Source organism: Amphiura filiformis, chromosome 8 (assembly GCF_039555335.1).
Source record: "Amphiura filiformis chromosome 8, Afil_fr2py, whole genome shotgun sequence".
In the NCBI taxonomy this organism is placed as follows: Eukaryota; Metazoa; Echinodermata; class Ophiuroidea; order Amphilepidida; family Amphiuridae; genus Amphiura; species Amphiura filiformis.
In genome coordinates, this window is record NC_092635.1 from 8,597,505 (window position 1) to 8,611,337 (window position 13,833).

General features: G+C 35.3%; 1 long non-coding RNA gene across 1 annotated transcript in view; it reads left to right on the forward strand.

The window, feature by feature from the left end:
- Positions 1-12,696, forward strand: part of LOC140158209 (uncharacterized) — a 59,929-nt gene extending 47,233 nt beyond the window's left edge. The window contains exon 3 of the long non-coding RNA XR_011859725.1: positions 12,553-12,696. This is a non-coding gene — a long non-coding RNA (uncharacterized lncRNA). The remainder of the gene's footprint in view (positions 1-12,552) is intronic.
- Positions 12,697-13,833: the final 1,137 nt, after the last annotated feature.

Genomic DNA, 13,833 nt, shown 5'->3' on the forward strand with positions numbered 1-13,833 from the left:
TCAGAATATGCAAGAACAATTTGAAACAGACTTTTAACTGTGCGAAATGAACATTTAAAATTGGGTAAAGTTGTTTTTAGACCACAATGTGTTAACACTTTAAAAAGCATTCAGCTATCTTACGAATGCGATTATATTTGTTTCATCTAGCATGAGAGTCTTGAGTGCTAATTCCCATTAGGTTGACCAGTCAATGTTAATCATGGAGACGCTCGCTTGACAGCTGTCATTATATGCATGTTATAAATCATAAACGCATTTCAAATATCTCTTTATATTAATGCATTAAGGTAACCAAAAGAAGCATATAAATAACGTATAAAAGACGTATAAGCTTGTTCTCTAAAACCAACTTTTCTAAGCAAATAAATATCCTAGTGAGAGAAATGTTGGTGCGTGTGATATAGCTTATAGCATATCAAAGCATGTTTTCACTAGAATAATAACCACATCACACAAATGACAGCCAAGGAACTGATTTACAATAAGAGCATAAAGAAAAGAAATAAAGTTCTAAAAATGTCTACACGCATAAGTTGCATAATTCCTGAGAGCATTTTCACAAGAAAGAAGAAAAACTCTGCCACTCGATCCCATGTATATAGAACCCCAGCACCAAAATCACTCCCAAGATAACGCATATACACACACTCTCATTGCCCCGGTCCCAAATACAGCCTACACCTAAACCCCAAAATATAACTTACACCACTAAATGATAAACACATATTTATATAGCGCCATCTATCTAGTTTTCTAATTATATTCACTGAGGAAAGAGATAAGCACGTAAAAACTAAATACAAGTTAACGCAAAAAAGCATCTCTGTATAATTGAGTTAAGTCTTGAAAGTGTTGTTGCTATGATTACACAATTTCATGAGGTAAAAGTTTTCCATATAATAAAGCGAGCAATTGTGAAGTTGCTACTGACAAATAATGTTTATTTTCCGTTAGTGAAAATAACTAGGTTATCAGATTTTCCACGCATTGTGTTGTCGAACATAATGCCCATATTCATATTATAGTGTCTGGCTGCTATGTGGGATTTTTTAACCGAGCTGGAAATTTTGTATATAGTTTTTTTTTTCATTGGCTTAGATAGCTAAGGGTGTACTCTTTCAGAATCAGCCGGGTAAAAATTGCTCACCCTTGAGGGTTTTGAGAAATGTAAGATGGCGTCCAAAATTGCAGCCATTTTATATTATCAACTTTCTTCAGATTCAACTTGGTACTTTTGGTGTCTAGTCATAGGTTTTTTTGTAGGTCAATACATCCAAATAAACCATTTTCAAGGTTCTAAATCCAAGATGGCGGCCATCATAGCTGCCATATGGGCTATAACCTACTTTATATTTAACCTAAGATAATATTGATTATGTATAGATAGGTTTTGGTAAAGAAACCAACATCTTGATAGTATCTAGTGCCTTCTTTACTTCCTTATTTATCAGGCTAGGAATTTGAAACAAGTTCTTGGTGTCTCATTGCTGAAGCCTCTGGATCCAACTTCTACAGGGAAGTATTTCAGCTCCCATCCTGCTTCTTGTCCTTCTCTGATAAGGTCTTCAACATATTTGCACTTTTTCTGCTTGCTTGTGCCATATTCTCTTCGGCAGGTATCGTCACTGGGTGAGTAGATGCTAATGTCCGGTCTCCTTGACTTGGTCACTATTTGTGGTGGGAATATGAACAAGTGTTTGTCTTTGTCCCATACCACTCTCCAATCCTCATATCCTCCACTCGTTGATAACGATGCGACGCAATCCCACCAGAGTTGTATCTGCCTTTATCTTCTTGTTGACTCGTCTCTTGTGCTGATCCCAAAGGTTCGTAAGGGGTTAAGATCAGGACTTCTGGAGGTCCACTTAAGTGTCCCAATTCCCTCTGCTTCCAGGAATACAGCTGTAATCATGACCTGTTTTGAATCCCTTTTCCAAATCCATCTCTCAAAACGTAAATGTCTTAGTATCCACTCACCTTTATCTTTGATCATTCATCTGCACAATAAGCAAAGGATTATCCAACATGCATCAGTTAAAATGCTTTAAATTAAAATTGAAAAGGCGGGAATAATGAAACCGTCTTGGATCAGTGAATCAGTTCTAAAACCATTGAATAGGCTTCTTTGCATTTTTCATTTTTCGACTTCGTGTTACTTAAACATTCATATCTTTTCTCAGGAGTGTCATAGGGTAGTGATTGAGGTGTCAAAATGCGCAGGACAATCTCCCGCATGCGATTATTTAGCAAACGTACACAATTGGTTTAGTGGGTAAATTTCCTAAACATAAAGAAACTTTTTTTGCGTAGTTTACTACGGATGTCAGATGGAACGTGGTACCTGCAAGAGCAAACTGGATCCATATGCATTGAACAAGTCTAGCAATGACACAACAATAATTCTCTAGTATTTTGCGTGGCACCAAACAATAGTTTTCATAAGAGCTTGAGTATGTTCCACACATCCTGCGATTCCAGGTAAAAATCCTTTCTCAGTGTCTGAGTATATGTATCAATTCTGTACCATAAATCGGTGCGGGCGATTGGCAATCAGTTGAAAAAACACTTTTCCACTGACATCAGTTAACGTAATGTTTCTAAACAATTCTGGTTTAGATTGATCTATCTTCCTCTTTTTGTATAAGGACAGCATCTCTTACTCTACACGACAGAAGCACTTTTTTCCTTCGGATTCTCTTCAGTGTAATATGGATTATCACTATACTATTCTATACACATGTCTTCTGGAATATTATTCATACTTCAATGGTCACTGTGTTCACATCTGTAGCGTAAAATCCATCATAAGAAAACCATATTAACTGAATCAGAGGCAGTATTCTCGATGTAATCCCGATATATATATATGGTAATATGTACTATAACTTGAACATATCTTTGTCTATAGAAATACCATTTTCTAATCCGAATTCAAATTTAAACAAGTCAAAAGGAGTTAAAAGTATTAAAGGACATTATGTAATCAGGCATATTGAACACATATAAACATCTCAAAAAATAACTAACCCCCCTTAAATAATGACCAATATTCAAAAACGGGTGATTATATTTCAAATATGTAAATTGCGTTGAAAGCAGAATTTATTTCTGCACATTTTGACACCTCGTTTGTAGCAATTGACCAACTATTGACGTCACAGCGTACATTTAAGGGGGTAATACACCCCTGTGGTAAATTTTTGACTATTTTTGCTTTTTTCTCAACTAATAATAACACACTGGTAACAAAAGTTATATGGGGCAATATTATTGGGGCAAGGAATCCAATTACTACACTGAAATTGCAGTGATTCAAGACAAGCGGTTCAGTATATATGATAGGAAATGAGGTACATCCTATCGGTACCTTATTTTTTATCATAAATAGCGAACTGCTTGTCTTGGGTCACTGAAATTACAGTGTAGTAATTGGATTCCTTGCCCCAATAATATACATAACTTTTGTTACCACTGTGTTATTAGTTTTTGAAAAATGCAAAAATAGACACAAATTTATCGAGAGGTGTAGCACCCCTTTAAATCAATGTAGCCCAAGATTTGAAAGTTGCAGTAAATTCTATTGATTTTGCATTCAGTGTAATGGAAGAATATCTGTGTAATAATATCTGAGTGATTTTGTATTGTAAACATTATTGTATGTAAGTGCAACTTTCAAATCTGGACCTTACTACATTAAATTGGCCGGTGTTTTATTGTTTTCTGGGCTATCGTATTAAATGAGATATCAAAATGCGCAGAAATGAATTCGGCTTCCAACGCATTTTACAGATTTGCGATACAATAGCCCCTTTTTGAATAATGGCCATTATTTAGGGGGGGGGGGGTTAGTTACCTTTTTTGAGATGTTTATTTACTTACATTGTATAGCAGGATAACAAACGAAAAAAACTAAAAACATAAAGGTGGTTTGAAACATAAAAGAAAAGTAAAGCAAGCAAGATTGGAACTTTGCTTTGAATCTGTTTCCACGTGTAGCTGCAAACGTATACTGAATTACCTCAACATGATCAACTATTACTGTATAAAAAGGCACTGCTAAAAAGAGGAAAATCATTACATATGTTTTTGCTTGGATCTAATGTTTCGCTTAGGTTGTCATGTCAAGTGCTTGGATGTTCATATGTTATGAAAACCTGTTGTCTTAGCAAGGATGACAAGGTCATCGATAAGGAAATGGAATGCTGTATTATCTCGGAGAGAACAAACGTGAAAACATAGACAGAGAAGGTGAGAGACCGCGTTCACTTGACTGGCAGTATGCAATCATATAGTATGACTATCGCTTGATGATCAGTGAGATGTGAAATTGATTCGTTTCATGAATCTATAAACTTGACTATAACAATAACACAGCAGTTCACAAAAGTTTAGATTTTAAGTCTTGGTGCGTGGTAAGTAAAGTTTAAACAAGATCAAATTGCTGAAGGCGAACTGATTATGAGGTAAATGATAATATAAGGTTAGGTTATATTTCTGTTTCCAGGTTATCGCAAAAACGAATGAAGAGAATAATCATTATATATATATATATGTACAGTATCGTCCAAAAACCTGTTTACCCAATTTCAAATTCAGTTCCCCGCCATGATTTCAGAGGACAGGCTTTCTTTAACTAACTAATGACATGATAGGTGACGGGCTGTCATTAACTTTATCGCTTGTTGCACAAATATCAATATCATGCTTTACTACCACCATAATATTCTGAAGCACTGAGACACTGTACAAAAACAGTCAAGCACAGAGAAGATCGACATTGGTCAGTCAAAGTAGAAACAACTTTACTCAAGAGCAGGTAGTTAAAGATGGCTCAAAGGGTGTAACATTCATGCCCTATGTGAAGGGAGCATCTCAGAATATTAGTATATTCCGCAATCGCACAGGTGTGAAGATTTTACATGTATCATTCCTCTTCTAAGAAATTAAGATATGTTCTCTACAAAAATGCAAATGCCATCAAAGTTGCCCCGCATAGCTAAAAAGAAACAATAGCCACCAAGGTTGTCCCGCCAGAAACAAATTTGTTCGATCTTTGGATCGATCGTCGATGCTGCTTCGATGCTTGTTAATGTTATTAATGGACTATCAACTAATTAATCAGAATTAATGCTAAATTTATACTGGTCAATATCAATACAGGTATAAATTACTATGTTATTACAATTAACAATAGTAAATCAATTGAATTCATAACTAATATGGATCGACCATTTATTGATGGTCTATCGAAAGATCGAACTAATTTGTATTTGAAAAGAAAAGACGGGGATAGGACCGAACCTGCTGGATAACAACCCAATAATCTTGTCCAAAGTGGAAAAACTGGATTTTCTAAAACCTATTTTTCAAAACAGGATTTATAGTGAATTTGTCCAATATTCCACCATGGAGTAGGTTTATGGAAAAAGGTAGAAAAGGCGGGAAAAGTCCTTTCTAGAGAGGTTTAGCATGGTGTCAGCCTGTCCTCAAAGGAGCGTTATAAATTTCTCCCGAAGAAGCTATAAAAATGAATCTCTTTATTCCACCCCCAAAAGGGAGGGAAACCTAAAAGGTATAAAAATACCACCAGACACCAGTCTTGGGTTGTTATCCAGCAGGTTTGGTCCTATCCCCGTCTTTTCTTTTCAAAAACAGTATCAATAGCCTGGTTGAACAAATTCATCAGGATCAATGGAGGGAAATCAGTAAACAAAGGTGGTTGTATCTGATCCAGAAATTGCACTTACTTGTGTACGTTTCAGCAACACTGTTGCCTTTATCAACACTTGATAATGGGCGATTCCTGATTCCGTTCTCCTATCACTCGAAAAGACAACGGGAGAAGACAAGAATCTGTGATCGGTTGAAACATCCGTGAAAAGTCTGTAATCCAACACAGATACCGTCAAAATACTTGTTAATTTTAGAAAAATAGAAAAAAGTACACTTATATCCTGTTTTAAATTTTTTTTTTTTTTACATTCTGGAATTTTTGTTAGGTGATACTCGTTGGTACGGAAATACGTTTGCGCAATATGTAATGCATCAACTTTTCAAAAAATGTCTTCACAGCAACCAATCTTTACAGAAGACAAGGGCAAAATATTACACTAATATACACAACTCATTCATTTTTGGATGGGACATGGATTCAGCTACAAACGAATCTGTGGATTCTATTGTTTAAAGTTGAGAGAACAAAAGATCCCCGTATGAACCGAAGAAGAAATAGGTATACTAGGTATAGATTTACTTGTCGGTACAATTTATCCAATCTGTATTATATCTCAATCTTAATTTGACAATCGAAATTTTGATATTAATAGTTTCAAGATTAATTTTGCATCATATAATGCCAATTTCCAGGTTGGAATGATATGTTGCCTCTGAAGGTTACCTTATTTCCATATTCTGTGAATATGAGAATATTTTGATGGATTTGTTGTTTGGGCCCCATGGGTACAATATATAACGTAAATATATTTATGGGGGGTATGGATCCCATTAATCCTTAATTGACTTGGGATTCCGTGTTCTGTAGCTAACGTATTTGCAAGACAATGTGTAATCATTTTATGTTATCACGCTTTTAACGACCTTTCTATGCAAAACAAATTAGTTGATCCCGGTGGATTTAACTTTGATAAACTGGGCATTGATTTCCAGCAGTAAAAGGTGATACATGACTCGTAACTATTGAAATCCTGCACAGCACCGGTCCTTATACAGGGTTTCCCAGGGTGATCTTTACCATGTTTGAAAAAAATATATTAAAATCTAAAATTGTTCAAAGCTAAATATATGTAAAACAATACGACCTATAGCAATGATCTTCATACGTAACAAAATTCATTCGCGGCATAGATCATTCTGGGACACCCTGTAGTGACGACGTGTCCTGTTTATGCACAAAGAGATATAGGATTTCATTTGAACTCGTCATCGAGCAGGTCTTTACCTGCCTTTCTTGTTCTCTTAAGAAAAGGAGCACTAAGATTAGCACACAGGAACTATTTAGTTAATTAATGTAACTGTGAACGCAATTTACAATAAGTACATTCATATGAAGCTGCGACTAACCAGTATTCTATAACAGTTGTAGCTTAGAGAGTGAAGCTATGCTGTTGTTGACTGTCCTGACCATATTGTTGCCGTATTTATGAATTGAAGTAAATTAGACCTAGCGCAAGAGAATAGCTTCAATTGGAAAGGCATATTCATCAGAACGAATTCATTAGAAGGGAATTGGAGTTGATTAAAGTTTGCTGAATTTCTATTCTTGCATCTCAGTTAGTCTGTTTTATAATGTCAATATATATTTACGAACTGATCTGACGGGCTTCGTTTCGAGCTTTCTGAGTTGAAATAGAAATTGCTATTTTCGTCTTCCATTACCGGTTTCTCTTTGCCAAATACCATGAACAGTTTCAGTGCCGTGGTTTTAGTTCCGTACTTTAACATCCATATAATGACATCCATATAAGTCTGTATCAGATTATTTGTGTGTACTTGTCAGACTGGTTGTATAAAAATCAATCAATCAATCAATCAATCAGTCAGTCAATCAATCAATCAATCAATCAATCAATCAATCAATCAATCAATCAATCAATCAATCAATCAATCAATCAATCAATCAATCAATCAATCAATCGATCAATCAACCAATCAATCAATCAATCAATCAATCAACCAACCAATCAATCAATCAATATATTGATCAACGGTTAGCTGATTGTTTAGCTCACTGATACAAATAATCGATCGATAAGTTCTGTTTCCAATGTGAGAATTATAAGACAACTAAAAACAAATATAAATAATAAGTGTGTTTTTGAAGCTTGTAAAGAAACGAACAAACATTTATAATTTGTAATTTGAATCACATGAATTAGTTTTGGGTACCTTTTTAAAGCGCTAACAAATTACAATTATACAAATAAACAAAAGAAGTACAAACTTGACATATGTTGTATTAGGTTCATCTGGATTGTCAATTATAACTGTTTGATGGGAATTCATACTATCAAATCCAATTTTTGACATTTAATGATATAATATTGGATGGCTGAGCATGATACCATAACATATCGGATGAGTCATAAAAATATCGGACGAGCCAACGGCGAGTTCGATATTTGTATGACGAATCCGATATGTTATGGTATCATGCGAAATAAGCCATCCAATATTATCATTATTAGGTTTTCTTAACTCCTAATAACCCTGAAAACATAATAATATGTAATATTAACTGGACATTTAATATGTAATATTTTTTATAATATTATTTTACCAAAAACTGATTTATAGCTCTAATTCTATGACCCCCGGACAATGCGTTTTGGTCTGTTGTAAGTCATGCATGTCCACCTCTTTGTTCATTGTGTCGTTTGCCCCGTCAATGAATGCATGGCCATTCTTCTATCGACAGCTATATATCAAAGACTGTTGGAACTATATCGGTGAAAGTTTAACACAAGTTTCTGAGCGCCAATTAGATGCAAGCATTTTGTCACGGAGTCTTTTCCCTTCGGAATGCAGACATGAAACAGACTGCCCTTGCCCGGCAGCACAACATCACGCATGTCAGTAAGATCATGATTATTTCCATATTCTGTGAATATGGGAATATTTTGATGGATTTGTTGTTTGGGCCCCATGGGTACAATATATAACGTAAATATATTTATGGGGTGTATGGATCCAATTAATCCTTAATTGACTTGGGATTCCGTGTTCTGTAGCTAACGTATTTGCAAGACAATGTGTAAGCATTTTATGTTATCACGCTTTTAACGACCTTTCTATGCAAAACAAATTAGTTGATCCCGACCAAACTGTTTACGGTCACAACAATGAGCTCCCCTTATGATTGATCGATTGATTTTGGTTCCATAAAAAACAGAGTATTATAAAAATAGGTAATACATAAATGTGTAATTATTACAAGTCTAAAATACATTACATATGACACTAGACAAAATAAAAATAGAACGAGCGAAAGAAAGAAAGAAAGAAAGAAAGAATGAAAGAAAGAAAGAAAGATTACATGCATACAATCCTCAAAACAATATAGGTATTCTGATACCCGTCAGAATTCTAGAATCCCGACATTTCCAAAGATCTGACACACCAGTCAGTATTGCTTTAGCTGTTGCATACTAGTAGGCATCCAACCAGCTTCCACGTAAACAAATAATGTGTGATTTGTTAACAAGAACGCCCTCATTTTTAATTTATACTTACCATGACTGTAATACCCTTTGAAAGACTAAACCTGCTTTAGTGTTTTAATTACAGTAAATCTTAAGTGTTTGTAATTAAAACCGGGGATACAATTTTCCCATATAGCTCAACAATTAAGCCGCTACATAGGGAAACAACAATGATATGACTGGCCTGATATAAAGCAGTTAATTTCCAGAAGCCTCAGTCAATCCGTACGAGGCTACAGAAGCGATATATTTAAAAACGTTTTTTTGGGGGGGGGGATACTTTGATGCCTCATTCGGCACAATAAGACTTTATTCACCAACTTATACCAATTTGAATAAAAAATAGAGCTTTTCAAAAGTGACCAAAAAAAATTAAATTGACTATTCCCTCGAAGCACGCAGATATAGAACACAGTGAGGTGTTAATCTGTCAAGCTGTAGTAAACCTGAAACAACAGGCATGGGGAATCGCCTTGAAAGAGCTCCAAATGTGTCACTTTTTAAACTCGACCTTTTGTCATTCAAATGTCTCATCTTGCCAAATAACTTATCAAAGCACGCATAAAAATTCTCCATACATCTATCACGTTATTTCTAATTTAGAATGCTTTATTTTAAGTGTTCGGATGCTTTTATATACTTATATATAACAAGCCCAGCATTGATGCCAATTCTTATTAAATATATTCGACACATATAAAACAGTATGCATATATTTCAGATGATGTAAATCATAATTATGCATTCATTTTCATATGGGTTACGACATTGCAAATCAACTTAGTTCCAAATCCTTTTACCAATGTAGAATTCAACATATGTGAGAGCTATGTCAGGGAAAAGTTCTCAATTTAAAACTACATATTGCCTCAAGGCTTTATGATAAAAATAAAAGTCATAAATATACCTGTCTTATATTAATCAAAGGTTTCGTTGTGTATAAACCTCTCATGTTACTTATTTTGGTGTTGTGGTGAAATCAATGCCTTGTGAAAAATAAAGCTGTCGTCTTAGCTTTATTGTGATTGGATTTATACTTCTCAATCAGTCTCGTATTGCATATGAGACCGATTTGTTTATCTAAGTCCTCTCAGTATCCTCTAAAAATTGCCGAAGCTTCTCCAGACCATGATTGATATGGGCAAGTAGAACCATCGCTTTTTGTATGTCGAGCAATAGAGGTTTAGTCTCTTTAGATAATTAACGTGGAAACGAATGACCCGCAGCATTAAGGTTTCTATATTTATGTATTTTATGGTTTGAAGCAGAGTCTAATTTCAATCGAAGGACAGTAAATACTATGGATGGCGGATACCTTCTAAATACGCCTAAGATAATACACCTAACCTTAGACGTCTAAGATGCAATCTAATTTCGCGGTAGACTTAAATCAACGAATAAAAAGGACCAAAAATCCCAAACACCAATCATCTTAGGCGTATTCAATTATTGACCAATAAAATCTTGGACGCCTAAGATTTTACACGCCTAAGTTTTTCTTACAGGACCAAGATTGACCATTTACCGTGACTAGTGATGGATGATATCGCAAACTCGATAAAATCGGTGTCACTTGAAAAATGGCGGTCATACAATCTGAACAAGGCGTTCTATACACGATGTAGTTCGACAACTATCGGCGGAGGGTGTACCCAGAGATTTTCTAGACGCAATTTCAAACAGGTAAATTAATGTATACAACTTCGGACTGGTACATGGTGTTATCCAATTTCCCTGGGCATGCCGGGGTTACATCGATATCGGCGATGTCAGTGCCGGATGTTAGTGCTTGAATGCATGGAATGTCAATGTCTATGTGAACAATATAAATCTATGATTACACCCACTCAACACAATTTTTAAAGCTTAAAAGAATATGATTTTCATTTGGTTTTCTCCTGAAATGAGGTTTTAGAATGCAAAATCAGTGATTATGATCGAAATCGCAGCCCCTTATATACGTCTAGGGTCTACTAGCAAGGAGAAGTATAGTTGGCTTTTGCTATGAAAAAGGTGATAAATCCAGGCCCAATTACTGATAATTACCCCCTTTGGTCAATTACACTTCCAGCTAGACAAGCCCACCCCAATGATAAACCACAGCAGACAATCCAAAAGATAGGAAATTGTTATGTAATAATGTTATTATGATACCTGTTGGCACACTTTTGGTAGTTTAAAATGGGAAATCAGCAGGAGCTAATTGGAGGGATTAGTGGTTTTGATTTTTATTCCTTTTTCATAGAGCAACCAGAGTATAGGAAACGTGATAACATGTTTAATTTCCAACTGTAGCAAAAACAATTTATGTAAGCTTACCCTTGTGTAGATGCTTTCATTACTGGCGCCTATTGTTTGTTGACCCGATTGTTGGTGAGACCCAGGTGTAGCTGCTGTTATAGGCTGTGTTGGCATGGTTGGCGGTCGTGTTATTTGGTCAACCTATTCTACTAGTGGCGATTTGCCATAATTCTCCGGATTATAATGGCACTTCCCTGATAATAGCTAATAAAATTAGTCGTAACTTGACTGAACTGAACTGATTATCCCGCCGTACTTTATGATCGATCACTGTGCATGGTATCTGTAACACGAGCTGCTAGTAGTCTTCCAAGGTACTGTTGTGAGCTATAATTGGTGATACCGTCCATCACTAATCTTAGACGTGTAAGAAATCTTAGGCGTGTGGAATCTTCTAAGGCGTCTGAGATTTCATTGGTCAATAATCCAATACACTTAAGATGATTGGCTGTTTGGGATTTCTTGTCCTGTGATTCGTTGATTTAAAGCCATAATGTGTGATTTGCTTCACAGCGACGCCCTCACTTTTACTCGAATTTCTACTTTTTGCATAATTATAATGCCCAGTGGTGTTCTAAAATACCATGTAAAAGACTACGCCTGAAGTGTTTTAATAACAGTAAAATTTAAATTTTTATATTAAACATCGATCGACTGCTTGCTAACATCTCGCGTGGATGTTACGATCGGCGAGCGTAGTACACGCAATGTTGGTGCTGGAATGAAATCACAATTTTCTTCGTTATACCTCATTTGTTTGGCCCGAAATTAAAAGGGGATAATGTGATCAGTGAAAACAAACATTTAAATAGGAACCGATTCATTTTGCACATTATTGCTTTAAGTCTATCGCGAAATTCTTAGACATCTAAGATCGCATCTTGGATGTCTAAGATTGCATCGTGGACGTGTAAGGTTAGGTGTATTATCTTAGGAGTATTTAGAAGGTATCTGCCATCCATACAATACCCAACCATACCTTCAAATGGTTAATTGTGAAAAAATAAATAACACATTTTTACTTTCGCAGTTGATGTGTGCCATGATGTGTGACGCGGCCATTATTTCAGTTCGATTGCATTTATCCATCAAGGTAAACTGTAGATGACAGGAAAGCCCGATTGTTGGCGACACTTGCCTGTCCTGAAAAATGCCCCGACCTACGGCAACCACCTTCACCAGGTCACCTGACCGAAGTTATCTGCGTTATCTCCTAGAATTAAGCTGTTAATGGCTGGATATACTTAAGACATAAGAAACTAAACTAAAAAAAAAAAAGAATTACACTTTTTAGTTTCCTCAAAGTAATTTTTAACAGATTGTAAAATAAACCACCTAAGACTAGATACAATTATAAACATAAACCGCATCAAGTGTTTATACACGAATCAAATGTTTATACATTTAAGAATTTGTGACACGATACAGATCTTTTATTCCAGGCAACTTAAACAATAGGTCTTTGTGATATTAATGCCAGGACAATTTAATATGCATTTATGAAAACAGCTGCCAAGCAGCTGTCTGCTCTATTCACATTAACTGCTCGAGATAATAGGAATTCATATCTCTAAGTCATGTTTTGTTTTAATGTTTAACGGAAATGTACAAAAGGTATCCCGGTTGTAAGATAATGTCGTGGGTTCAAGTTTTGAATTTATACTTGCTGGCATAGAAACATGAAGACCTGAAGTATTGTATTTCAAAAGGCTTGGAATTGGGAGATGTATACATATATCATATCAGCTAGAAATGGGAATGTCTCTGTTTTATATAATTGCATGTAGTATGTACTCTCTTTTTTGTCATGTATTTGTTATGACATTTTTAAAAATCGTTGCCAAGTCAATGTTAAATGAGGTCTCATTTGTGATGTTTGATAACACCAAATCATTGAGAGCAGTGGATATAACACTCATATCCCTATATAGGCTGACAAGTTATTTAGAGATTTTTACTAGTTCATATTTCTGAAATTGTACTTGAAATTCAAAAGTTTGGGCGATATGATTTGACCGATACGCTAGATCCTTTGATAATCACCTTAGAAAGAACAGTACATTTCATTGGCCAAAATCAGTCGCTCGTAACCAGCAACTGCAGTATAATTTGTAAATGACTTATACGCAACATTACAAAACAGTCAGCCGCCTGGACAACCAATTCTTTAGAAATGCTTAGTCGCGCTAAAAGTCGATCGATACATGTAAAAATCAGCACAATTCAGAGATACACCTTTTTGCTATGAAATTAATTTTCTCGGTCAAATATAAAGCAATAAAAACTTGGTGCTTGGATATACATTTTTTTA